Source organism: Ailuropoda melanoleuca, chromosome 4, assembly GCF_002007445.2.
Source record: "Ailuropoda melanoleuca isolate Jingjing chromosome 4, ASM200744v2, whole genome shotgun sequence".
NCBI lineage: Eukaryota > Metazoa > Chordata > Mammalia > Carnivora > Ursidae > Ailuropoda > Ailuropoda melanoleuca.
Genome location: NC_048221.1, coordinates 131,432,117 through 131,459,895, shown reverse-complemented (window position 1 = coordinate 131,459,895; position 27,779 = coordinate 131,432,117). Strand labels below are relative to the sequence as shown.

Genomic DNA, 27,779 nt, shown 5'->3' with positions numbered 1-27,779 from the left:
GCGCCCGAGCGCGCGCCCTGCTCCGCGCGACTCCGCGCTCCGGGTTTCCGAGGTCGCCAGCACCCCGCGTTAGAGCCCCGCTGGGAGGGGACTTCTGCGCGCTCGGTCCTGGGAGTCCCGAGAGCGCTCCCCCACCCTGCGCCACCTTCCCGAGGCGTCTGGCCAAGGAAAGCGCGTTCCTGGGCCCTGCGCCGGCCAGTTTGGCTTTGAGCGTCGGGCTGCGACATAGGCGTCACTACAGGGGGTCCTCACCGAGCACAAGTCTTTTCCAGCGTCAGACTGGTGGAGCGGAGTTTCTCCTGGTTTTGGTTTGAAGTATCCTCAAGTTCTTCCAAGCTGGACTCTCCGACTTGGTAGCTAGGAGTAGCTCCCTCCTGGCAACGGAGATTTGTCAGTCTAGAGGCCTTTTGCCATAAGATGCTCTTGGTGTCCTCAGAACCAAAAGGTTTATTAACAATGCAGTTTTCCTGAACGTGATAAAGCGTGTGAAATTGTAAAGGTTAAGGAGAACCTAGACCTTCACTGTGCCCCCAGAACTCCCCTCCCTTGAAAATAGAACTCCCACCTGCATGCAGAACCCAGGATGGGCTTTTGTTCACAGCGTTTATCCCCAAAACAGTGGTTAATAATAAGTAGTTGGTTACTGCATAATTGTTGAATGAATGAATGAATGAATGAATGAGCAAACATACACACTTAAGGAAACTGATCGGGTTGGGAACATCTGGGAATTCTCGCTTTCTTGGTAGGGAAGCAACCAAACATTTACTGGGCACTACTCCTTGCCAAGTCTTCTAGGCTTTGGCAGGACAGTGGGGAGAAGGGGAGGGCTGGCAAACACAGGCGTCCTTAATGGACACAGAAGGGGGCTTTATAATATCACTTAGACCAAGCCCTCGACCATGTATTCCAAGGATGGTTAGTTCCGTCCCATCCATCCCCCCACTGCGCATATTCAATAAATATTTATTAACTGCATACTACAGGCGCTTGTTAAATGTTCCTTGATGGTTAGCATGATTTGCCCAAGGTCACACGAGGCAAGAAGCCTCCGACCCAGCTTCCTTCAACATACATTTCTCTAGCCGCTTTGGGCAGTACGGTCCTGGGCACTGGGGTACGAGAATGCCTGGCTTCCAGTATTCCCAGGTCAAGACCCTAGGATGAAATGGCCCGCGAAAAGTGCCCACCATAACCATTCCGGGTAGATATGCTCACAGCTAGCAGGGGATACACTTCCTCTCAAGAAAAGGATTTCTGCAGTTTTCTCTTACAGCTGACAAAGGGTGGGCCGAGGGCCCTCTAGGGCTGGGAGCCGTGGGAATAGAAGGCTCCAAGTGTCCTATCTGTGGCCTTCGCCTTCATCATCAGACTCCAAAACGGCGGGGTGTGGTGAGCCCAACTTGCTCTCTCTACCGCCTGTCCAGGTGCAGGCTGCTCCTGTAGACAGGCTCCCTTTTCCTATGTACTTTCCTTTTGAGTTTCCGCTAAAATCTGGAGACATGGAATCCACCCACGGGAACTCCGAGCCCCTCCAACTGAGCATGCGCCAATGCCAGGCTGCTTTTGGTCACCGGCTCCTGAGCTCGCAGAGCTGGGGCTGCGGAGCTGGAGGAGGAGGGAGGGGGGAAGGGGAGGGGGTGCCTCAAGAGGCGGCGGCTCGCGCGCCTGCGCATCCAGCTCCAGGGACCCTAGGTTTTCTATGGGATTCCCAATCTGCAGCATAGACTTACCCGAGCTTGTTGCGGCGGCGGCTGGGCTTGCGAGGCGCGATCCAAGAGGGATTTAAGCAGCCTAGAGCTGCAGAGAAAAAAAAAAGAGCGCGAGAGAACCACACACAGAGACGGCTTAACCGTTTATCTGAATTATACATATATATAAAGAACTGTTGAGTTTTATCATTTTCATTAAGTGACCGTGCGCAGCGCTATAACTGTAAGTGGAAAATGCAATCTTCGTTGCTTTTCTGCATGTGTAGTACAGCCAATTGTCTGACAGATGCTTTGGCTATTGTCACATACTTTACATAGATGCGTCTAAATGCATGGTGGCAATTGCTTTGGTTAATGCTGGCCGTCTGAATGTGTTGTTAGTCAATGGGGGGATCTTTTGGGATAATAGGGGTGGGGGAAGGGGGAGTGTTTATCTGCGGCGTGTTTAGGGGATTGTCTTAGGCTAGATTTAAGATAGGTGAAATAGAGGTGGTTTTTAGTGTAAGCCCATAAATAAGCAGATTTCCCTACACGCATTTAAGTAGCTATTCACCGATTGTGAAGTTTTCTGGTTGCTGATAAAACTATTGAGCGGTTGCAGTCAAGTACCAACCTGTCATCCGTGGGGTTGGTGCACCATTTTTCTCACCGTGGAAGAGCAGTGAAGGTGTTTGCTAAGTGAAACTGAGTAGACGAGATGCGGTGTGGAAAACAGTGTTGGTTTCCGAGCGGGTGTTCGTGTTTAGAACCACGGAGCGAGGCGCAAAAGAAACACATTTTTTGTATTTAGAAATGAGTAGATAATTTTTCGGTTTTGATTTTTCGTCATGATGGTGAATGGGCAAAAAAGGAAAGATGTTCAACCACATAGTCAGCCGTCTGTTTTGAACAGAGTCTGAGTCTCAGAGCCTCTGAATGGGAACCGTGAGACCCAAACTAGTTACCTGCCTTTACATCCCGTGTTCACATTCTGGAATACAGGGTTGAGAAATGTAAGCCCAGATATGTTACATTTGGTACTGTTTCTTTAAAGGAGAAAAGGTCGTTTTGTGTTTGAGTTAAAATGAGTTGTAACTTGCCTAGAAACTGAAGCAGGGTCTTTGCAAGGTCAAACCCCCTGTGGAAACCTGGCGGCACTGGTGAATGGGGATGGGGGTCGGAGGAAATGGTGAGGCTCCGTGCAAGTGCTTAGCGCTGCACGGTTCAGTGCCCTGTGAGATGGGAGAGTGGGGAATCCATTTTTCTGGAGTTGTGCTCTTGCCCATATTTTGGAGACTAAAATGAAATGGAAATGCTAGTGGGTGTAGAAAACACAAATGGATACTATCTGTGTGTCACATCCCACTTGAAAACAAGAGGAGCAAAGGAGTTGTATTTCTACATATTAATTTTAAAAACATTAAAGGAATTTCAGGTTGAGACAAATTAAAAACGAAACTCTGGTGAAACCATATTTTATCCCCACTATCATCTAAACCGATTATGTGTGTGTTGGGGGTGGGGGTCCTGCATCATTGAATACTTAACCCATAAGTGCACTCTCATTAAGCTTGGGTGTTTAATAACTCCGGAAAATGCTGCCCTGAAGCAGTTGGCAGAATAGCATGAGGCAGGCAGACAAGAGAAGAGCATGGCCAGTGTGAGCTGGATTTCCATGGAAAAAGCAGATTCAATTTCTGTAATGACATAAATTTTCCTTCAAATAAGGCAGATCATTATACAGCCCCTTGGCCCTTTAGCCAGTCCAACTATTTCGAACCCCTCAAAGGAATTTATAATTTACAATGGATAAAATCTGAAATAAAAAAAATTCCAGAATATTCTCTCCTGGAAAACCCAAAGTGTAAATCACTGTTCCTCCCTTCCTTAGTTAGGGCAGAAGGATCAGTCTCTTGTCATGATTGAGCCATGCTGCTCGTTGTCACTGAGAGTTGGGATCTGCTTCACGAATGGTGCAGGTATTGTTACACTGCGCTGATAAATGGGTAGTGCAGGAAGAATGGGGAACCTGGTACTAAATCTCAGAGATGTTGGTGTCGGATACCTTGGCTCCTAGGCTGACAGAGTCACATCAGTCAGAGACCTTCAAAAGCATCTAGTCCAAACCCCTTGCTTTACAGATGAGGAAACTGAGGCCCAGAACCACGAAGCTAGGGAAAAGTCAATTAACTTCTAGTCTATGAAATAAACCATTACAGAGTAATGTGAAGTGGAAATGTTCCCTTCTCCCTACAATTTTATCATCCTCAGTGACATTGCTAAAGTCTTCAAATAAACAATTGGCTGGTCCCCAACGTATCTTTCAAGAGAGTCCCAAGGATTCCTTTTCACACTCTCATTTCTCCCTTTATATAAGGTAACTTTCTATCTCTTTTCTGTTGCCCCTCACCTCCAATATACTTACCTTATTCAATGTTTAACCTGGCCTTCCTGGCCTCCTCTGCATCTCAGTTAATTTCTTTGGAATCCTTGGATTTTTTTTTTTTAAGAACACGGCATATCACTCGAAGGTCCTGTTTGGGGACTGGCCAGGCCCCTCTCCATCTCCTCTGCGCTCTCATCCTTCAGGGACTCCAGCCTTCTGAGACACTGCAGGCATCATCCTCACTCTTCTGCCGGTCTTGCATCTTCCAGAACTGCTGCAGCTGCAGGGCCTGGGACCTAGCAGAGTGAGGCAGCTGCAGTGTAAATACACAATGGGTTCTGCCAGCTCTCCTAGAAGACAGAACCCAAATCCAAGATGCCTAACTGTCTCCAGCCTTCATGGAAATCCTCCAGATGCAGCCACCTGCAGAGAAGGGGAGGGGTGGGGGGGGGCAGGAAGACTAAAGGAAGAATGCCCGAGTGGCTCAGCCTGAAGTGGGCGCTAGAGAGGACAGCAGTGCTGCTGGCAAAGCCTTTAGGGCTTGGAAAGCACTTGGGCAGCTTCCTTCTCTGTCTTGCTGCACTGGGACTGCAAAGCAGCAATCACACCTGCCTACCTGGCCCTTCTTTTCTTTCCTTCTTTTTATTTTCTCTTTTCCTCTCATTCAGTTTTTCTATTTCTCCCTCATTTTCTCTCCCGAATGCCCGTACAGTAAAGCTCTAGGCCTTTTAAAGATAATCCAGGCCCTCCTGTTCCTTTTTGAAATATGTAATCTCCCACGCCCTCAGAAAGATAGCCACAACCACCACAGATGTCCCCTTTGGGGAAATGCCAGGAATTTTTACCTGCAAAAAGCTGAGGCATTAGGGAAAGCTTGAGGAAGACAGTCTGAGTTTTTTTCTCCTTTAAAAGATGAGTTAAATACTCTTGGGAGTTTTTGTGGAAGCATAGGGGTGAGTTTCTCAACATGTTCAAAAATTAACAATTTTTAAAAATTTCTATTTTTTTAAGTAATCTCTACCTCCAACATGGGATTGAACTCACAACCCTGAGATCAAGAGTCGCATGTTCTACCACTGAGCCAGCCAGGAGCCCTACCAATTAACAATTTAATTTAACCCTTCCCTTCATGGTAAACCTTTGCTGAATTGGGTTGAACTCGGTCTTGGATAGAGTCTGTCCCTAACAAGTGTCACCGGGTCTTACTATCTCATTCTGAAAATAGTCATGCCCAGATGGGTCTGAACACCAGGTAAAATATGCAAAGACTTGCAGCTCTAAGTGCCCTGCTTTAATTTGCTATGCTGTGATTCTCATCTGTGGTAGGATAACATGATTAGAAATGTTGTCCTGTGCAAGCTATAGATTTTCTGTTGGGGTTGCATATAGGTATGGATTCCAAACATTGCTGAGGAGCTCCTTGGGGAGTTTCATAAAATGACAGTATAATGTCAATATCAAACCAGGGTCCTAATTCATGAAAGCAATACCTTTTAATGTCATTCTGAAGGTCTTTTTCTTTGTGTTGGGTGATATCTATGCTCCTTAGATAAGTAAATATTTAGGGACATTGGAAGGTTCTTCTTAAAGAATGGGTCACATTCAGTTTAGTCTAAAGTTGAAATTGACAATGTCCATCTCAGTTACGTTTAGTAGATATAAATGTATCAATTTTCCAAAAGTTTCAAGTGGTACACAAGTTAATAAATGATATTTCTACTGTCCCAGTGGTTAATTCACGTAATTAATAGAGCAAGTGAACTGGATGGGATCCATATAAATTATTTAATCCATCCCTCTAATACATAAAAAGTGCAGCATATCAAGGAGCATTTTCATCTCAAAGACTTATCTACAATATGAAAGCACAGTCCACAAGGGCAGAGATTACAGTGACCTTTTTCATTTTTCCATAGTATTTGCACAATGTCTTTTATAGTAGATACTCTGTAACATATGTCGATTTAATCTTTGTTCCAAGAATCAGTTGTATGCACCTTGTTAATTATACCAAGAAATTAAATTATTTTGACTAAAAATATGTACAATTAACATTGCTTTCAATATTTTTATGTTACTAAAAGGAAGAGTTGGACTAAAGATTATTATATAATTTATTCTCACTAAAGATATAAAAGCACTATAATAATACCTTTAAGAGTTGCTTAAGAGTTTATTGTAATCCATGAATATTTTTCTTTTTCTCTCTCTTTTTTTTAAAGATATATTTATTTATTTGAGAGAGAAAGAGCGAGAGCACACACTCAAGTGGGGGGAGGGGCAGAGGGAGAGAGAGAATCCCAACCAGACTCCCCACTGAGCGTGGAGCTGGACTTTGTGGGGCTTGATCTTGGGGCTCGATCTCAGGACCCATGAGACCACAACCTAGGCTGAAACCACAAGTCAGACGCCCAACTGACTGAGCCACCCAGGCACCCCTCCTTTTATCTCTCAATAAGTCAAAATATAAATTATTTTTATCTATTTACAAGAACTGATGTTAATAAGCCAAAAAGGGAATCTAAACCCAGACTATGATAGCTATGTGTACCACTTAGATCATGGTTCTTTTGAGCTATGGAATTATTTTAACATGTTCACCCTGTGAAGGGACCATAATAGTGCATTCCTCATTTACAGTTTGTTTCTAAAGATAATTTATGCCCTCTTAAGTGAATCAAAATAGTTTAAGTTGTTCCCAACCTGCTTCATTGAGAACTTCACAAACGGGGATCCTGGGGGTGCTTCAGAAACTACTTAATGAATGAAACAGAAATGGAATAACAGATTACTCAAGAATCCTCACAGAGGTTTGACACTTTAATAATAAGGTGCCTGTGAATACATTAAAGAGGTGTTCTATACCCTTACCAGCTAACTTAAAGCATGCAAATTGGGTAATTCGTCATGATTCTTACGCTTTCTCTGGATTTCTCCACTGCCTTTCTTCACTGCTTCTAACACGGATGACCTGCTCTGTAACCACCAACTGTTTATTTTTTTTAAGACAATGCACTGCATTTATAAACCATTTGTTGGATTATTTTCAGGTGAACAATCTATTTCCTTTTGTTCTAAATTACACTTAAGACTTGGAGCACTCTTCATTCACCAAGTGGCCTTCAAACTCAATATATCTGATACAATAATTGCCGAACTTTTCATAGAAAGTAGGGCTCTCTTCATTAAAAGGATTTAATTTTTATGAAGTATTACTCATAAAAGGCAAAGTGTTAACTTATCAGTTAAATTTATTTGCAGTTATTACAGATTTATAGAATGAATTCTATTTTTCCTTATTCTTGCTCATATAGGGACTTTTCTGAAAATGGAAATCTTTCAGTTTAAATACATTTTTTTTCTCTCCTTTGTTTGGATTTTGCTTATTATCTCTTAGGCTCTGAAAGACAATGAACTTTTGAGGGGCTGAATGTAAATAGATTTTTGCAAATCATTAACATGTTAAATGTGCTTTGGAGCCAGGGTATATTTTTTTCTAACACAAATAACTAGACCCTAGTATTTCTGTTGTTTCATATTTTATTGCAATTGGAGATTTCTTTAAATAGTAGACTGTGGTGCTATAGGAGTCTCTGGTATTTTATATTTCGTGTTGGTTTTATTACTTTGCGATTAGTGTGTTTATTTCTGATTTCTTGAAATTCAATCTTAAATTATGAGGTAAATGTCTCATGGAGGCTTATTAAGCATTATCGATAAAGTTAACATGCTTATTAATATGTTTTATTTTAATGTACCAAATAGTGCCGTGCAAGTCTGACTTTCAGTTAACAACTTTTATTTGTTAGAATCCTTTGACAATTGGTGTTATGAGTTAATGGAAGACCATCAATTTTGTTTATTTCAGATGTTCAAGTGTTTTTGAAATTTATATTGAAGGCATTCGATGTTTGCTTTCTTGCTAATATGGGAAATTTTATGAAAAAAAGAAAAGAAATTGTGAAATAAGTTTAAGTTCTATGTAAAATTTTAGCTTTCCTTTTAAATGTTTATAAAGGTATATTTTTCCTCAGAGAGGTGAAGACAATCCATTTACATTTAATCTTTACTCATTTGGAGTTTGTGAATGAAGAATTCCTCAGCCCTCCCCAAGTTTTTAACTGGCTCAAAAGAAAGTAGGATAGGAAATGTAAACAAGACTTTTCAAGCTAGATATACTTAGAAAGAACAAAAACAAAGAACAACAACAAAAAAAATTTCCACAGGTTATTAGTTCAATGACCTTGAATAAGTGGTTCAAACTCTCAACCTCAGTTTCCATTTAAAATAGTAATTCGCAGGATTCTTGAACAGAAAATAAAAGACTACATATGTAAAGATATAATGCTTCATTTGTGAAAATGCAGTTAATGATAGTTATTATTGTCATTATCATTCTTTTCATCAGAAATCAAGAGTTCTGAAACCACTTCAGTCTCTGAGCTGTAGTAGAGCCTTCATTCGTGGGGAACTTCTGAGGGAGGAATCGAGCTATTAAAAGCAGTGAACATTGAACAGTGCTTAGCCTACGTTGTAAAACAAATGTCTATGGAGTAAGTGTGCCAAGCACTGTGTAGTCACTGTGGAATCAACATTAAATAAGATAGAGTGTCAGCCTTCAAGGAATTTATGCCTAGGAAGACAGATAAATGCAATTCACTAAGTTAAGTGAAATAGAAAGGTGGCCTGGATGCATAGAAAAGAGAATTTCTGGAAGAAAAGCCTACACTGAGACCTCAAACTTAACATTTTTCTCATTCTTTCTTTCAATGCACCTCCTTTCCATTAGACCTTTTTTNTTTTTTTTTTTTTTTTTTTTTTTTTTTTTTTTTTTTTTTTAGCCGTCATCCTTCTGCCGTGTAATACCAGCATATAATTGGGCCCAACAGAATATGGAACTAAGAGCACATTTTTCAGTTTGTTTCCTAATTGAACACATTTTAAGGCCACTTATTATTTTTCAAGATACACTAGTCTTCCCTTATCTGTGGTTTCACTCTGCACAGTTTCAGTTACCCTCAGTGAACCCAGGTCCAGAAGCTGATGATCCCCTGATGAGTAGTCAGAAGTGTCTATACTAGGGGCGCCTGGGTGTCTCAGTCCGTTAAGCATCTGCCTTCAGCCAGGTCATGGTGCCAGGGTCCTGGGATTGAGCCCTAATTCGGGTTCCTTGCTTAGGGGAGAGCCTGCTTTTCCCTCTCCCTCTGTTGCTCCCCCTGCTTGTGCTTTCTCTCTCTGTGTCAAAGAAATAAAATCTTAAAAAAAAAAAAAAAAAGTCAACATTAGCTTAATGCTAAGTCACATGTCTACATCACTCACCCCACTTCATCTCATCATACAGGCATTTTATCAGCTCCCATCGTCACAAGAAGGGTCAGTATAGTACAATAAGGTATTTTGAGAGAGGGGGCGACCACATTCACATAACTTTTGTGACAGTATGTTGTTATAACTATTTTACTTTATCATTAGTTACTGTTGTTAATCTCTTACTACACCTAATTGATAAATTAAACTTTATCATAGGTATGTATGTACAGGAAAATCCATAGTATATGTAAGGTTCGGTCCTATCTGCAGTTTCAGGCATTCATTGGTGGTCTTGAAATGTATTTTTGGGGGATGTGGGAGCACTACTGTAACTGAATAAACGTGGCCCTTTTCTCCCATCCACCCTCCAGCGAGTCACTGGACTTGAACAAAAATATTTCTAGAGTCCTGCCTTTTGATTTAAATTTCATACTATCATACTTCTATCCTTCAATACCTTCCAAAAAAAGAATTTCTAATACTCTTCCCTCACCTCCCTTATAATTCCAACTAATTTCATGACTTATCTTTCAATGCGTATCTGTGGGAGGACTTTTACGTGATCTATTCTTTCACTCTTTCCTCCCAGGGCTTTTATGATAAGGAAAGTACATCTTCCAACCCTTCTAACTTCTGAGCTGAAAACTTGGTTCCAGCCCCTCTGCACGCACACACATGTGTATACACACACTCACACTCAGACACACACACACACACACATACACACACACAGACAAATCCAAATGGTCTTATTGTCTTTAGCTCTTCTAAGAGCCATTTTTCTTCTCCTCAGCTTTTTCTCTTTTCCCCATATTTCCTGCTTCATTTGCTAGGGAATTTCAAGTATATTTCTAATCTGTGGTTACAAAGGAGCATCCTTTTCTCCCTTTAAATCTGTAAAAGTTGCACAGACATTCTGAGGCTCTTTTGTATAGTAGTAGTCTTGGATGATTCATAGAACTGCATAGGACTCTCAGTCCTAATTAATTTGGGGGGCTCATTTTCTCACTTGTGAAATGGGAATAATATATTTGCTTTATAGGGTGTTGAAGACCATATATATTTGTGCATATACAGGTATGCGTATGTACACACACACACACACACCCCACCTAAAAGAGCTTAGCACAGAGTAAATAATTCTCCTCCCATTCTTGACTTCTACCTTTCCTCCTGCCATTCTCCTCTGTCTGCATTTCATCCTTTCTTCTAGTCTCCTGTTTTGTGTTCTGCCCTTTCTAACCATATTTTTTCTAATTTGCTGGTTAAATAATAGCTAACACCCAGAGACCATGGTGACTACTGTCCTAGAAAAAGTATCCTGAGTCAGCGTCCTAGCTTAGACCTGTGTTCTGCATCTGTTTGGGGAAGCTCTTCCATTTATTTCAGACATACCTCCTGCGAAAGTTCCCAAAGCCTCCCATGACTAACGTTCAATTGATGAACAATCCTTCCCATGCCAATGATTTATGGCATGCTTCATAAATAACGTCAGAGGACATCTGCCAGTGTTTAATTGTCTTCTGCCCTTAATCCTCTCTTTCCTTCACCTTTTCCTCTGAGGTGCCTCCAGCGCCTGTGACACATTCCCATGACACCCTTACTTCACTTCTTTGGTCGAGTCTAATATTATCACTTAGTCCATCTGTTGTCCATCAAATAACACCCAATAAATGGCAGAAAGGGAAGCCTTAGTGGTGCGCACCATAAATGTTGCAGAATATGTTTGAATCAGGATTAGTCTATCAGAGCCTTCATTTGTTGAGTGTTTGTAGAAGTGTACGCTAACGCACATTGGCTAAAAGCAGAGAATGGCTTTCAAAGTGGGGGTGAGGGAGTAATGCACATACACACAGATATATACATACATGCATACATGATATGTATACAATAAGTTCAATGTACTGCCATAGATCATTTCACATTTTTAAGCAAAATATTTAAGAACAAATAGCTTTATAACAAAGCAGTACTTAGGAAACGGTATTAAAAGAAAGGCCTATTGAAAGTTTGCTCATTCTCGGTGAGGTGGCGGAGTCGAAAGGGAAGGTGGTTTAAATTTCGTAGTAAGGACATTTTAAACTTTGTTTCTTTAAAGAAATATTTCCAAGACGCTGATAGTTATTGCCCCTCAAAGGGTTTTGTGGAAACTTTTTTTGAGGGAGATAATGCTTCCTACATCCCACTTTTAGGTATTCCTAGTGCACATGCCTCTTGTGAAGACCCCAGTAGCTGTTTAGCTTTGCTTGGCCTTGTTTCCCGTGTTTGCTCGGGGAACTTACATTAAATTATGCTTGTTACCATCTCAATGTCTTCCGAAGACCCCAGTTGGAAAATCTGCCTTAGAAGGACACGAGTGGAACTACATAATGGAAAGCCCATAAAACTAGGAGGCGTGAAATGTGTTTCAGGCATGACAGGTACGTTGTAGTCATCACTCATGTGAAGTCCTGGAAAAATTACTTAAACTTTTCTGAGATTTCATTTCTTCATGTGAAAATAAATATGGATCTTGGTTTCTTGGGTGTAAAATACAAATTCTGAAGTCTACACCTTATGATGTTCCGGTACTTTACAACTCCTCACAGTTAATCCAGCAAGGAAGGGAAAAGAGGAGGAGATGCTTTTTGAGGTGTGCAGTGTTTGGAAATATGCATGGTACACCCCAGCTTTCTGTGCGAGGGGCTCTGCCAGGTTCTTTGCTTTACTTGTGTATTATCTCATTCATTTTCATAGCAATCCAATGAGATAGCTCTACTTTAGACCAAGAAATTGATACAGGGATTGGGGAATTTGCCTAAAGTCATGAAGTTTATAAGTGATAGCTTTAAGACCCAAAACAGATCTGTGCTCTTTCTACCTACTTCACCCTGTTGCTTTGATATTCATTATATTGATTTTATATGAGGTACTACTATCTCTCTATTTCATCAATTCATTCATTCCTTCGACATATACCTGTGGCATATCTGTCAGTTGCCTGTACTAGATATACAGGGTGAATTAAAATAGCCATAACCCCTGCCCTCATAGAGCTCAGAGTCTAGCTAGAGAAATATATATTAAACAAAATTACAAATAAGTAGCACAAAATTACAAATAAGATTGAGTACAATGGGAAAAAATATGTAAGAAATCTGCTATAAGAAAATATGACAGGAAGACCTATTTTGAACTGCTTGAAGTAATAGATTCCAGGGAAATCCAGTGAGATATCTAGATTTCCAACTCAGCCTCCTGGGATTACTACTAAGGTGTGTTTATAGTTCCTAGGCCTTGAGAAGGAGATGGCTACTGCATTTCTCTATGAGAACAGGAGAGTGGGCCTTGCTCCCAGCTTTTAGCATCTCCCACTTTATCCTTGACTCACAAGGTCCCCAATAATGAGGACAACAACAGAGCTTTTGATGGCAGTACACCTCCAAGAGAACAGTGCTGTGATGCATGTCCTAGCTCACTAGGACAGTTTCCAGACAGAGAAATCTGTAAGCACCTGTGTGTCAGGTGCTCTTCCCAAACCCTTGGCTGCTTTCATGTGATATACACATGTGGGTCTTTAACCATGCTTAAATGCTTCTACAATCCCGTTAAGTTAAATGTGGTTTTCATTTATTCAACAAGTGTTTATTGAACACTTACTATGTCCCTTGAGGATACAAGACATTGTTTGTGCCCTCTCGGTGCTCACGTTTCAGCAGTGGAGACCAATAATTGATAGTCTGGTAAGAACAATCATGAGAGGCACATAGAGAACTGTGGTAGCACTTCTGGGGCACACGGAACCCACACCTCCATATGGTGAGGGTTGGAAGGAGCTAGGCTAATTTCAGGGGTGGCAGGAGTAGGCATTAGCTCGATAACGAGCAAAGGGGAGCAGGGATGCCATTATTGACAGAAAGAGCAGGAAACAAGGTATACGGTATTGGCAGGAAAACTTTCAACTTCATGTATCTGACATAATGTTTTAAAAGGTTATAGAATCTTGATCAAATAAGATTAGCATGATGTTATGAAAAGAAATATGGATTTTGTAATCAGGCTGTGTCACAAATTATTCTGGGTTATATGAATCATTTTATCTATGACATTTAGATAGTGATACCTATGTGACAGTATTATCCTAGTGATTAAATTATAAATATTGCCACATAGTTATCATTTGATGGATTTTAGAGGTTAGTAGTAATGGTGTTTTTAATCAATAATACTACATATGGTTAAGTTATATTGACTTAATTACATGCATATATTCATCTGATGCTCACAACTCATGCTAAGAATTTTTTTTAAAGATTTTATTTCTTTTTTGAGAGAGAGAGCCCAAGCTCAGAATGGAGCAGAGGGAGAGAGAGAAGCAGACTCCCTGCTGAGTGGGGAGCCTGACGTAGGGTTCAATCCCAGGACCCTGAGATCATGACCTGAGCTGAATCAGACACTTAACCAACTGAGCCACCCAGGTGCCCCTTTGCCAAGAATTTTTATTATCCCCATATTAGAAGAAATGGAGACTTAGAAACAACAAGTGACAAGCTCACAGTCCCATAACCAACAAGTGGCAACAGCAGAGTCTGACTTTAGAGCTCTTTTCCTAATTATATACTAAGAAAGTTTGGGCATGAAAAAGAGCAAATCTGTTTTCAATAGATTTCTGAGTTTGTCTCTTTGGGGCTCAAAAGTTTTTTCTGTAAGAATATGACAGTTAAAATCCAACTGAACAAACATTAACTGATTAATCCAGTTTAATAGACTTTGAGCGCTTATTATGTGCCAAGCCCCATACTGGAAAAATCTAGAAAGAAAAAGATTCTCTCATGGAGCTTATGGTATGGAAAGGCAGGACAAACAGGTGATTAAACACTGATCAGCCTGAAAAAAAAAAAGGAAGATTATGCTCCTATGGGCACACATATCACAGAGACTTAGTCCAAGGAATCCAGGACTGAGTCAAAGTGAGATTTATGCTGGGATCCTAAATTGGGGTGGAAGTTAGCCAGGTGAAGAGTGGTGCACAGAAAGAGTGCTCCACCCACAGGTTATAGCATGTGCAAAGGGCTGGATTTGATAGTGAACCCAGTGAGAACCTGAAGAGTGGCTTTAGATGAGGCTGCAGAATTAGTAGCAAGCAGCCAGGTTCCAGGTTGTCATGAATCTTACAAGGAATGTTAAGGATNTCCACCCACAGGTTATAGCATGTGCAAAGGGCTGGATTTGATAGTGAACCCAGTGAGAACCTGAAGAGTGGCGTTAGATGAGGCTGCAGAATTAGTAGCAAGCAGCCAGGTTCCAGGTTGTCATGAATCTTACAAGGAATGTTAAGGATTTTTTTTTTCTGCATCCCAAGAGCAGTGAGAAGCTGTTGAAGATTTTAAAAAGGGAGTGACTTGGATCAGACTTGAATTGTCAAATCATCTTCCTGGAGAATGAATTAGGAAGACCCGCTTGGGAGCAGTTGCAGTATCCCGGTGAGGGGTGACAGGTGATACTGGCTTGGTCTGAAGTGGTGCAGCATGGACTCAGAGACCTGCACAGATTTGGGAGATGTTTGGCAGGTAGTTCATACAGGAGTATGACTATATTTGTGAAGACAGGGAGAGAACTATGCTCGTGAGCAACTGGGTTGATAACTGTACCATTCTTCAGATAGAAAACCTATGCCAAGTATCTGTTCTTTTTTTGTGACTCTTAAGAATGCAGTCTGGAAGTGAATCAAGAAAATGACACTCCCTTTACATTGTTCTAAATAGGTACACTCATCCGAATAAAACATGTGACTCCCACCAAACACTTTCACCCAGTCAGTGGGGTCTGCACTACTCTCAGCCTGTGGAATTACTGCGTGGAATTGGAATCTGTTGTGTTTCAGTTCAAACCTATTGAGGTTTTCTCCAGTCTACAGTTTGTATTAGGTGTTCTCAATCTTTTCTNATCCGAATAAAACATGTGACTCCCACCAAACACTTTCACCCAGTCAGTGGGGTCTGCACTACTCTCAGCCTGTGGAATTACTGCGTGGAATTGGAATCTGTTGCGTTTCAGTTCAAACCTATTGAGGTTTTCTCCAGTCTACAGTTCGTATTAGGTGTTCTCAATCTTTTCCGCCACTACTTTATACTTCTGAGACTTCTTTTTCAAGCTCCCAAGGTTAGTGATTATAATTTCATTATTAGTTGCTTTGAAAGAACACATCGCAACAAACAGCTACTATGAACTCAACAGTGATTAAAATTCTCATTTAAAGTTTACATTATTAATAGCAGTAGCATTGACACACATTTGAAAAATAATGTGATGATGTGTGAAAGGTACACTATTCAGTTTCCAAGGCTAGTATTCGTATGTATTCACAGACTTTTTAAATAATTAAAAGAATTCTCCCACCTCCAGACTTCACTCTTGCAATCAACAGACCAATTTTTTTTTTAAAGATTTTTTATTTATTTATTTGGCAGAGATAGAGACAGCCAGCAAGAGAGGGAACACAAGCAGGGGGAGTGGGAGAGGAAGAAGCAGGCCCACAGCAGAGGAGCCTGATGTGGGGCTCAATCCCATAACGCCGGGATCACGCCCTGAGCCGAAGGCAGACGCTTAACCGCTGTGCCACCCGGGCGCCCCCAACAGACCAAATTTTATCTTTCAGATGACCATAAACGTTTTTTATTTCAAATAAGAAACAAAGCTAATGTTAACATGGTCTCTTTAAGAATTGCACCTTCTTTAGAAATCAAAGAATAAATTTTTGCTCCCCAGTAATGGCATTAGGCAGGACATTGGGATTACGTAAACAGGTATTCCGTCTGTTCCTATGCGGCATAAATTGGACCCTATGTTTAGAACCTGGACTCTGTCCCCAGTGAGGGCATACATTGCATTAAAGCATTTTTATCTTCCTCTGAATAATATTATACAAAGAAGTCTTATTTTAAGGATAAACATCAGAATAAGACCTACAGAGCCATCAGGAAGCAACATAACTCTAGGGATTTGCCACTGCTTCCTTATCTTGATCTGTGGGATCTAAGATGTTCCTCTCTCTATACATAGCATCTCAGCTTCTCTCCCTGCAGTTTAGCTCTGCACTCACTATTGATGAAGGATCTGATACCATCACTCTTCCATTCCAAATCTGTGAAAGAGCAAGTCTGATTTCTTCTATCTCTATTTGCAAGCCTTTCCCACCATTCAGCTTCATCAGCTGGCCTGGGCTGTGCCTCTCTTGGGTCAGAGACCCAGCTTTGATTGGATTTTTAGGCCGTTTCTGCCAAAAACAGCTCAACTAGACTTTCCTGAATATGAAGTATGGATAGGGCCATTGCAGCTAAAAGACAAGATGGGACATATTAATAACGGATACATCCAGTATGTCAGGCAAGGAATAACTGGGAAGATGAGATGAAGGGAGAAGGGAAGTATTTCATGACAAAAATAATACATACACAATACATTATCTTCAGAGCAAAACTGGAGACTATTACAGCACAGAGACGTAAAAATCATCCTCCTAATATTCAGTTAATTATTGTGATTATTTGGCATATTTCTTTCTGGTCTCTTCTTTATATGCCTTTTTTTTTACATAGTTGTGATATTAATATAGATAAAATTTACCCTCTTCTAAGTATCCCTTTTTCAAACCAATTCCTTAATTACATCAAGCGTTTTTCCAGAGTCATGCTCGTCTTTGTTTTCTTTTATCTAGTCTTCTTCCTTGCTTCAGAAAGGATTTCAGTTAGGTCCAGAAAATGTATTAATACAGTCAAATTTAAAAAAACGAATTGGAAAAGAGAGGTTTCAAAAAAGGAAAATGAGGATTTTCTTCTGATTTGTTCTATCACACACTTCTGGTTGTTAAACAGAATTCTTATGTGGTTTGGCAGCCTTCTCTGTATCTTCTTTGAGCCTCTCTGACCTGAAATACACTTTCAGAGCCTATAAGCTGAAAGAAACTCTGTAGTTGGCCAAAGATGTTGTTCTGTTTTGGCAAAGAAATGCATATTTATCATTAATTGGACTTTATTACACCATCTCATGAGGTTGTTCGGAGAGGCCTTTAAGAAATTATTCCAATACTCATGCTTAGGCTTCTGGAGAAACAGCAACAGCAACTACAACTACATTATATCCTCATTTTATGTGTTTTAGTACAATGGCAAGAAACCAGGTGACTCAAAGAATCGCTCTCATGCCAACTCGGAGTCTCTGCGAACCTCTCAGGATGCCTTGCAAATGTTTTTAAACAACTGTGTCTCAATATGCCTATTCAGGATGAAAATTCAAATTGTATTAAGTCATTTTTAAAAACACTTACTGAATGCCCACGTGGTATAGGCATAGATGAGCAAGACGGTGTCCCCCTCTTCAAAGGGTTCCAAGAGTCTAGCGGAGCCAGGCAAATAAACAAGCAATTGCAATGCACAAAAAGGAGCTTGTTGAAGCTAAAGCAGCAGATGCTGCATGGGATATGTGCATCCCTGTATTTATTGCAGCATTGATCAGAGAAGTATTTTTTCCTAAACTGAAAATGGGCTGCTTTAAATAAGTAAAATTCTTAGAGGATGGAAAAATTTTCTCTTCGGCGTTCTGCTACATTTCCTTTGAAATGAACGTCACTGCTATTTATGAGAACTGGAGGAAAATATCATTATCCAAAGTCATAAATGGCACCCGAGCCATTCGATTCACTAATCTTCAGTGATGTAAAGTACTTCAGAAAAAGCCAGAATTAGAGAGAAATATGAATTCCAAATGCTTTAAAAGAAAACATTAATGTTCTATTGTGAAAAATTCAAACATACATTAAAGTTCAGATAATAACATAGTAAGTACGCACTATCCTACCGTCTAGAATTCACAAATAGGAATGTGTTCTCATATTTTGAAATTCTTTTCATTTCTCTTTTCAGTTCCACTCAGTTCTCTTTTTCTCAGAAGCATTCTATTGAACTTAGCGTGCATTTTCTTCACAAACATGTTTATTCTTTTTACTAAATACATATGTCTCTATAGTATCATTTTGGCTCTTTGATATTTAAGCACATGACATCATACTGTCTCATTCTCTGACTTGTCCTCTCAAAAAAATTTAGATCACAATTTTTATTCATGTAATGTCATTTATTCATTTTAACTATTATACAGTACCTCATCACGTGTGTTTACCTCAAATTATTTATCCATTCCCTGTTTGATGATCATTTAGGTTGCTGAGATTTTTTTTTGGTGTTTGGTGTTACAGACTTCCAGTGTCTATCTTTTTCACATATGCCCTTCGATATTTGTGTGTTTCTCTAGGGTATATGTGTTGAAATAGAATTCCTAGATCATGTTCCATATACACCTTCTGCTGTATTAGATATTCCCACCAATAATATATTAGAAATAATTCATATTTCTCTACATCTTTGTAAACACTTGTTATAAGCATATTTTTAAAAATATTTTTATCAAATAGATTGGAAAAAATTGTCCCTTGGTATTTTCCATTTCTTTACTCTTTATTGGCCATGTAGGTTTTCTTCTCTATAAATTATCCATTCTTATGCTCTACCTGTTGTTCAATAGGATTGTTTGTATTTTTCTTATATATTATTTGGAATATTTGTATATTCTGAATACAGATCCTTTGCTATGTATATTACAGATATCTTCTCCTTGCCTGTTGCTTATTCAACTTTATTCATGGTTAATTGTGTCTTAAAAATAGTTGTTAATTTTGAGGTAGTCATGTTTATCAATTTTTTATCATGATTTGTGCATATTGTATTATTTGGGTTTTAAACCATCTGAAAACATTTTTGTGATCAGTGTGAGGTTGACATCTAATTTCATTTTTGCCCAAATCTTTGAGCATGTAACTGACAATTTTCCTTAAGTTAAATTCCTGGGATGAAGAGTATTAACAATTCAAGGGTCTTGATGCCTGTAAGCAAAGATGCTATTTTTTTCTTTGCTGATCATTAACAACGAATACGCTAGAAAATTAAGATACTGAGTATAAAGTTAAACTATCTTTAAACTTTCATTTCTTTTTGCTTCCTTACTCATAGTCAAAGATAAGGTTATATCAATAGGGTGACATTTATTTAGGTGGACCTTTGAGAGAATTCCCATAAATATTCTTTCTTTTGGGAATGTTTGAGGAAGGGTCTTTTCTGAGTCTCGGATACCTGGCACTATGAAGGGATACACCTCAAAATCTTGGCAGATCTCTAAAGTGAGTATCCTTCTTCCATATAATTTTCCTCACAAAATATAGCAAAGTGATTGCCCTCCTCACTTTCTCTTCACTACTCTCAGCAGCAGAACAGGCATGTTTTTTAAGGAGACACTTTCCACAAAGAAACATAGCTTTTTAGTTTTTGCTTTTTTAAAAAAATATTTTATTTATTTATTTGACAGAGAGAGAGACAGGTGTGAGAGAGGGAACACAAGCAGAGGGGGTGGGAGAGGAAGAAGCAGGCTCCCAGCGGAGGAGCCTGATGTGGGGCTCGATCCCAGAACGCCAGGACCACGCCCTGAGCAGAAGGCAGACGCTTAATGACTGAGCCACCCAGGTGCCCCTTTGCTTTGTTTTTTAATCATGTAAGAGAGATCCTACACGCATGTGGAGGAATGAATATTAACAAAACTGCAGTGAGATATAGATACTTGAGAGAATCACAACTGAGCTGAGTGATTTATTCCTACACACCAGCCCTATACCAAGGATGTTTCACATACATGTTCCAGGAAGCTTACAAATTGCTTCATTTAATAGGTCCGTAATAGAATAGTCAAACTTTGAAATGTTAAATCTATTAGCACCAATGGTTTACTATATTTGGCATCAGGATTTTTTAAATGGGTCAATTTGTGGATTATTATAAAACTTTTTCTGAATGCCAATGGAATGTACGATCAATACCACCTGATAAGGTAAGCCATAAAAGTAGATACTATTTGCTGAGAATCTACCATAACAGGCACTGTGTTAGGTTTTTAACTTGTGTTAGCTCTCATTTTACGAAAGACTTTGGGTCATGTGGTATCATCACAATTTTACAGATGAGGAAGCCAAGTCTCAGAGCCATCAGATAATTGCCCAAAATGGTAAGACTAATATACTCTAAAGAACCAGTGATCTTTCCATTGTTCAATCTTGCTTTCTGAAAACCTCCAAAAGCACTCTAGAATAGCAGAGAAAAAAAATTATGTGTAACTTAAAAATATCCAGAATACCAAGAGCCAATGGTTTAGCTATGGTTTGTGTCGGGTAAATTTCCTGGTGTGTAACTCACACTTTGCTCTAGTTCCTAGGATACTATCTGGGTCAAACTTAACACAATAACATTTTTTTTAAAACACTGTAGCCTCTAATCTGACTTAAGGCTGTTTATTTCAGTTTTTCCCTGAAGTTGGCAATAATTAAGAACTCCACGGCGTTGCATACCCCTGTTGAGCTCATAAGCAGGGAGATAGGGGAACTTAGAGGTGATCTTTCCTTCAAGTAATTTGGCATACAACCTCTTTGTACTGATACATGAAACGAACACATTCATGTGGTAACTATCAGTCACTGTCACTATCAAGAAAGGAAGCTTATGTTTAGACATTATAGCAAGTTAAGATATTCGTTTTATGACTATTGGGTACCTACTTAGTATCAGGGATGAGTCTAGGGAGAAACAGTGGTACATAAAACAGGCCAGGTTCCTGTCCTCTTGGAGCTGACATTCTATAGTGAAAGATCAACAATAGATAATTGTAAATTAATAAGTACATTAACTAAGTTCAGATAATCTTAAGGGCTACAAAGAATATAAAATGAGGTAATGAGATAGTCATCGGAGGAGAGGCTAGTTTTAATAGTCTAAATAGAAAGATCTAAAAAGTAACATTTGACCAGTGACTTGGTGAGAAGTCAGCCGTCAAAGATCTTGGAAGAAGAGAATTCTAAGGAAAGAGAAAAACTAATGCAAAGGCCCTTGTTTAAGAATAAATCTGGTGTATTAGAAAGCCACACAGTCTGTAAAGCTGCAGTGTAGGAAAAAAGGGGGAGTGATAGGAGATAAAGTTGGAAAGGCAGGGGGATGATACAACCCAATTTGCTTAAGATAGTCCTGAATAATACCTGTTGTCCTGGTAGACGTAATAGTACCCTCCTTCACTCTCAGAGTGTGGACAATATTTTATAGACTCTCCCTATTGAAATTTAAGTAGGGTCAAAGTATTTGGTTATAGACAGCAAAGGAGCAAGTAAATGAATTCCTTCTTGTTCCATTGGCCCTTCCTATTTTTTTTTATATAATGATTTTTTTTTATTATGTTATGTTAGTCACCATACAGTATGGCCCTTCCTATTTTAATCTGAGTTGGAGTCAAAATACTTATTCTGCGTTAGTGTGATGTATGCAGTAGGATGTGCGAGATACACAGATAAGAGCTGGTTGCCCACAGAGAACATCCTGTGGAGAGGTTTTTAGATTTAGATTGGAAAGAGGACCTTACCTACTGACCAGAGCAGCCCAAGATACTGGTGTCAAACCAAAGAATTAACACTAAGAGGAAGGGGTGGGGGGAGGAGAGGAAGACGGGGGAGAACCCGTATTCTAAGCTATGCAATTTTCAGTATTTTATATTACCTCATCTTTAATATTCACGGTTCAAGATGAAATGGAAGCTACAAGAGTTTAATAGCTTGGTTGGGGTCATATAAATAGTGAGAATTAACTCTGGTATTTGAATCTAACTCTGTCCAACCCTTTCCATTAGGTTATCCTGCCCACCTCAAGCTTTCCAGCTGTATTCTAGTATTTCTTGATCCCTGAGCATGCCATGTTCTTTTGTACCTCATTGTGTCTATAATTTCTACCCGACAATTCCTATTCATCCATTGCAAAGGTTGTCTCATGTGAAACTCTCCTTAGTTCCCACAAATATGGTTGTTTCCTCTGCCCTTCGATAACAGCCATACAAATCTCTGTTACAAAGTTTTATTCCTCCATCCATGTATCTATTCAACTGTGAAATATTGGGCATACAGCAGTGAGCAGGAAAAACACAGTACCCAAATTCATTGAGCTTATGGCTAGAGAGGATTAATTAGCCAAGATAGCAATGTCATTAAGAAGTGTCTTTATTAGATTTCCTTTATCTCATTTGTTCATTCATTTGTCCATTCAACAAGTGCCTCTTAGGCTAACAGAGACCTGATAAAATATTGGAACGTTTTTGAAAATGCAAATTCAGTGTGAGCATGAGTCTGGAAGTATGAGACAGGAGTAGTAAGGATAAAACTGAAGGAAAGGTACTGGCAAGCTGATGGTGGCCCCTATGAGCATTTTGAAGGAAGTTAGACTTGCTTTTTAGGCAATGAGGAGCCACTGAAAGCCTGAAGTGGTCAGATATTTATCCTTGTAAAATCAATATGACAGCAGTGTCAAGAATAAATTAGAAGGATAAATTAGAAGGTAGTTGTTGAAAAAAAAAAGGTAGTGTTTGAAGTAAACTAGAGTTAGTCAAGGCAGAATTTCTGACTGATTAGAATTAGAGTACAAGGAACAGAGAAGCATATACAGACTCCTAAGTGTTTGACATGGGCTTATAAACTCATGACTCTTCCCTAAATTATTGAGACAGAGATGAGGTCCTGCCCACTATATCCTCTGTTGCCCTTGTACGTCTTTAGAAGATAAGTAGCCTGTTTCTTTTGTCACCTTCAGTTTTTGTTGATGCACTCTGGGGAGAACATTGGATTTGTGATCAGGAAACATGGCTCTGGAACAAATCTTCCACAGACTGTTCTCTACAGCCTTAGAAAAAGCTTATGTTTTCTCTAGGCCTCAGGTTTCCATCTGGAAAAGGAAAGCATTAATCTAGGATCTATGTATTTACTCTCTCTGCATCTCAACCTCCTAAGCTTTATAATAAGGAAGATCAATTAGATTTTACAAAGATCTTTTCAAGTTCTCATATTTTAATGTAAATTAATATGGTAGCCTATAGGAGATCTTCACCACTTAACATATGTTACCATAAAATATTGTACATTGTAGGGATGTCCTTTGGCTCCTTATTATATATTGTAAGTAAATGTTTGCATGTTATTTGTCTCTCCCATTGGGTCATTGGTTTCTATGGGAAATAAGCAAGCCGCTTCTTATTCATCTCCATACCCTGAGACATAGCATGATTTCTGCACGTAGTCTGCACTTTTTATTGATTTATAAGGAGGAAGAGAGGAAAACAACAGAGTTCATTTTTTTTGCAATAAATAGTTGTAATTATCATGTGTATTCAATATTGTATGTCTGCTTTTTCCACTTGGCATATCATAAGTAATTTGCCATGTTTCAAAACTGTACTCACAATTTTATATTCCATTGAGTTAATACACTATAATTTACTATCCATTTCCCTAATGGGGAATGGTTACAGTTCTAGAGTTTTTACCATTATTAAATAAGGCTGTAACAAATATATTTTTTCGTATAACTTTTTCTCTCGGATTATTTCTTTAAGATGGCTTCTCCTGGAATTAAAAGTGTTGATATTTAATTCTTCATGATTTCTAGTATTTTTTAGTGGGTTGCATGAACATGAGATTTTACCATGTTCAGTAATTTGTAGGATTGAACTTTGCCATTGATATTTTGTCTCTGTTCATACTCTGTTCATGTTGGTTGTCCAGCTTTCTATCAGATTCTCTTACCATTGATTTTTAAGTATCTTTAATATTTAAAAGACATTTATATTGCCCATTTTTTCCACTTTGATATTTGCCCTTTTTTTCAGGTGTGTTTTTAGACTCCCAAAACTTTGAATTTATGTAGTTATATCTATCAATCTTATCTTTTACAGTTTCCACGATTGTTTTTATGTTTAGAAAGTCCAACTTAACCTTAATAAATAGGTTAAACATGTTTCTCTGGGTTTGTTTCCTATTTGTGTTTATGCTGGTATGAATTTTCTATTTACACTCTGATCATTCATCTCTTCTGATTCTAATGGTTCCCTTAATAATTGGAATTTGCTTTATATATAAAGCTATGGATAAGTGTGTATATATACACATAGCTATTAACATTTCACCTAGAATACTTTCAGTTTCTATTAGTTTTCTTTGACATATTTTTATATTNTAAGTACTTGATAATATAAGCTATGGTAATTACTGCTAAAATATTAGTCATATAGATTTATTGTTTCATTTAAGTTTTTAAAAATTGTTAATTGAAGTACCGTTGACCTACAAAATTAGCTTCAGGTGTGCAACGTAGTGATTTGACAATTATATACATTACAAATACTTACCATGTTGAGCGTAGTTACCATCTGTCACCATACAAAGTTATTACAGTGTTATTGACTATATTTCCTATGTAGTACTTTTCATCCTGATGACTTACTTATTTTATAATTGGAAGTTTGTACCTCTTAATCACCTTCACCTCTTTTGTCCCCCCCCCCCCCCAGGCAATCATTAGTTTATTCTTTGTATTCATGAGTCTGTTTCTGTTTCGTGTTTGGTTGGTTGTTTGTATGTTTCATTTAACATTTTGAGGCAGTTATTAGCATACAAAGCTTAAAGTTGAATGAGCAGGATGAACTTTCCCAAAACCACCAGCTAATGGAAGTGTTAGTGTTGGGGATCTCCCTTTTTCTAACTGGTAGGCCTATGCTCTTCCTCACAGATGGCATCACTACACAGCACATGTGAGGTACTTGTAACTGGTTCTTTGGGTTCTGTTTCTGGTTATGTAGGTGAAGTTGTAAATTCTTAGGTAAAGGTAAATAAAAGGTTCAAATATGTGATAATGATATATAGGTCTTGAGATTTCCTTTTGGTTTCAACACGAAAGGGCATTAGATTAATGGGAAGGAGAGATATGGCTTAATCTTAATATGCACATCGGCTGATGGGGAAGCATATCCCTTCAAACGATTACTCAACATACTGCTCCAAGTGGCAGTGACATAGCCCAGAAGCATTTGTCATCCCCACAGGGTACCAGCGGAAGCAGCACTTCCCCTCCCTCAGCACGTTACCTGTGCTCTCAGAAGGCACAGGGCGGCCGGGAGGGAGGCGGGTGGAGGATGCCACGTTAGCAGCCTGTGCACACAACTGCCAAGTCAAACAGCACCGGAAGGTCTAATTTTAGCCCACTCAGCCTTGGCATTGTCCCTTTTAGCCAAGATATTTTTCAAGCCCACAATAAAGTGCTTTGTTCCAGCCTTGCTGGATACATCACAAAGGCCCAGCAAGGACAGGGCAAGCATAATTCAGAACTGGAAACATATCAAAGACAAGGAACCTCACTGGAGAGGGTCAGCACTCCTCCAGCAACCTTTGGTAAATATCCCCTTTCCATCCACTTCCCAAAGCTCCAAGAAGGGGCCCATGGTTGCATCCTCTTCCTTCAGCTTCTTTGTCAATCTTCTGTCGGCTGCTTATCAACAGGTGTCTTTGCTCTTTCATGCTGAGATTTGCAATTTACTCCCTCTCTTTTTCCCTGCCTAACAAACCCACTTCTTTCCGTATATCTGGGTCTTGCTTCCTTTCCTGATGTGTCCAGAAAGTGCCCTAGATTAAGAGCTAGAAACAGTTTTACAGCTTACAAACTGCCCCTGTGATTTGTCCCTTACAATGACCTGGTGAATTAGGTGAGGTGGAAACTTTCATAGAACTTTTGAAGAAAACTGAAGCTCAAAATGGAAGCTGACTGTGGCTAAGGTCACACGGGAAAACACTGGTAGAGTTGAGACTGGAACCCAGATCTGGTGCTTTAGGGAAAGGTGTGGTCCACGAACCTGTCAAAGCACAGACAATACACACAGGTCATTTGGGAGGGCCCTGGAAAACTTTTCTTGAGAATGGCAGTCGGCAGCATAGCCAACAGTTCCAGGTTGAGGACTGAGAATGGTGGCTTCAGGTAAATCACCATTTCCTTATTTCCTGGAAAGAAAAGAGGGAAGGTTGATCCACAGACACATCTGGCGATGCTACTGTTTCCAAATCTTTGTAGGGGAGGAAAAATAATTTCCCCTCCACCCGTCTAGGTTCTTGGCAAAGATTCCTGCCCCTGGCCTCCGTAATAAAAGGTAGCATAACAGCAGAAAAACAAACATAAACTTAATAACACGTATACCTCCTATATATAAGGGATATACCCAGGAAAACTGAAGTACTCACTGAAATGGCCCAAGCCATCACCTTAAATACTCTGTCCAGCTANTAAAAGGTAGCATAACAGCAGAAAAACAAACATAAACTTAATAACATGTATACCTCCTATATATAAGGGATATACCCAGGAAAACTGAAGTACTCACTGAAATGGCCCAAGCCATCACCTTAAATACTATGTCCACCTAACACAAAAGAGGATGTTGAGGAGGGGAGACAGGCTGGAGGTGTTGTCAGGCAAAGCACAGTAAACAAAAATGTGGCTGTTACGCACATTTAACTCAGTTGCCTTCCCCACTGATGAGAGTTTCTAGAGATTTAGTCCTCTGTCCCTTCATGCTGCAGAGGGAGACACCCCTACAAATGGAGATTTCCCTTATAGATGTAAATGTCTATTTCAGAAGGGTAACTTCTACTCACATTTTAGAGATTCTCCTATGTCTGCTGTTTCTTAAAAATAATGAGCCTAAAATGATCCTATGCCGAAGAAACATATATTGGGGTACCAAATTCTGCTCCCTTTCACCTTCTTGGATCTTTCCTTCGACCTTGGAGTAGATCTCTCTAGACATCATTAGACAATCCTAATCTGGCCTTAGGCAGCCAGAAGTGATGGTTTAAGGGATCATCATCTTTTCTATCTTTGAATTTTCTATCTTTTGAATTTGAGTTTCAGTCATTATAATGAACACTGGATAGTGCTTTAGCACTTACAAAACTCTTTCCTATCTCATTTAAACCACATGATAAAACACACCAAGATGGATATTGTTATCATCCATCTGACATGTAGTTGAGCTGAGCCTCAGAGTGGTTTCCTGATGTGGCAGATCATGACTCTGATCTAGACATCCCCACAATACTGGGTCTCCCCATCTCCACAGCACTGAGACAGGTGAGAAGGTGACAGATTCAGGGTTCTTACAAGCTTCTCTTCCATATTCATCTCTTCACCCAGAGCTACCCAGGATGGGCCTCAGAACTAACAGTCTTTGGCCTGCAAGAGAACCCTGACATATTGCTGTGAATAAATTGTTGGAAAAGGGAGTGACTTTAATTGAAAGCACCATGAGAGTACTTTCCAGGACTCCCAAAACTAATTGTTTTATGAACAAAAGACATTTTGTTTATTTCTTTGTTGGAATTACTTATGTATATTTTTTTTGATTATAAATGTTATATGTTGTAAAAAGTTCAGAAAGATATTGAAAAGTGAAATATTACCATCTAC

The 27,779-nt window shown here is 39.4% G+C and overlaps 1 protein-coding gene across 1 annotated transcript in view; it reads left to right on the top strand.

Moving 5' to 3' along the window:
• The first annotated feature begins 1,704 nt into the window (after positions 1 to 1,704).
• The window catches only part of VSNL1 (visinin like 1), a 108,477-nt gene continuing 82,402 nt past the window's right edge, over positions 1,705 to 27,779 (top strand). The window contains exon 1 of the mRNA XM_002914987.4: positions 1,705 to 1,935. The gene's annotated coding sequence lies outside the window, so the exon portion shown is untranslated. The remainder of the gene's footprint in view (positions 1,936 to 27,779) is intronic.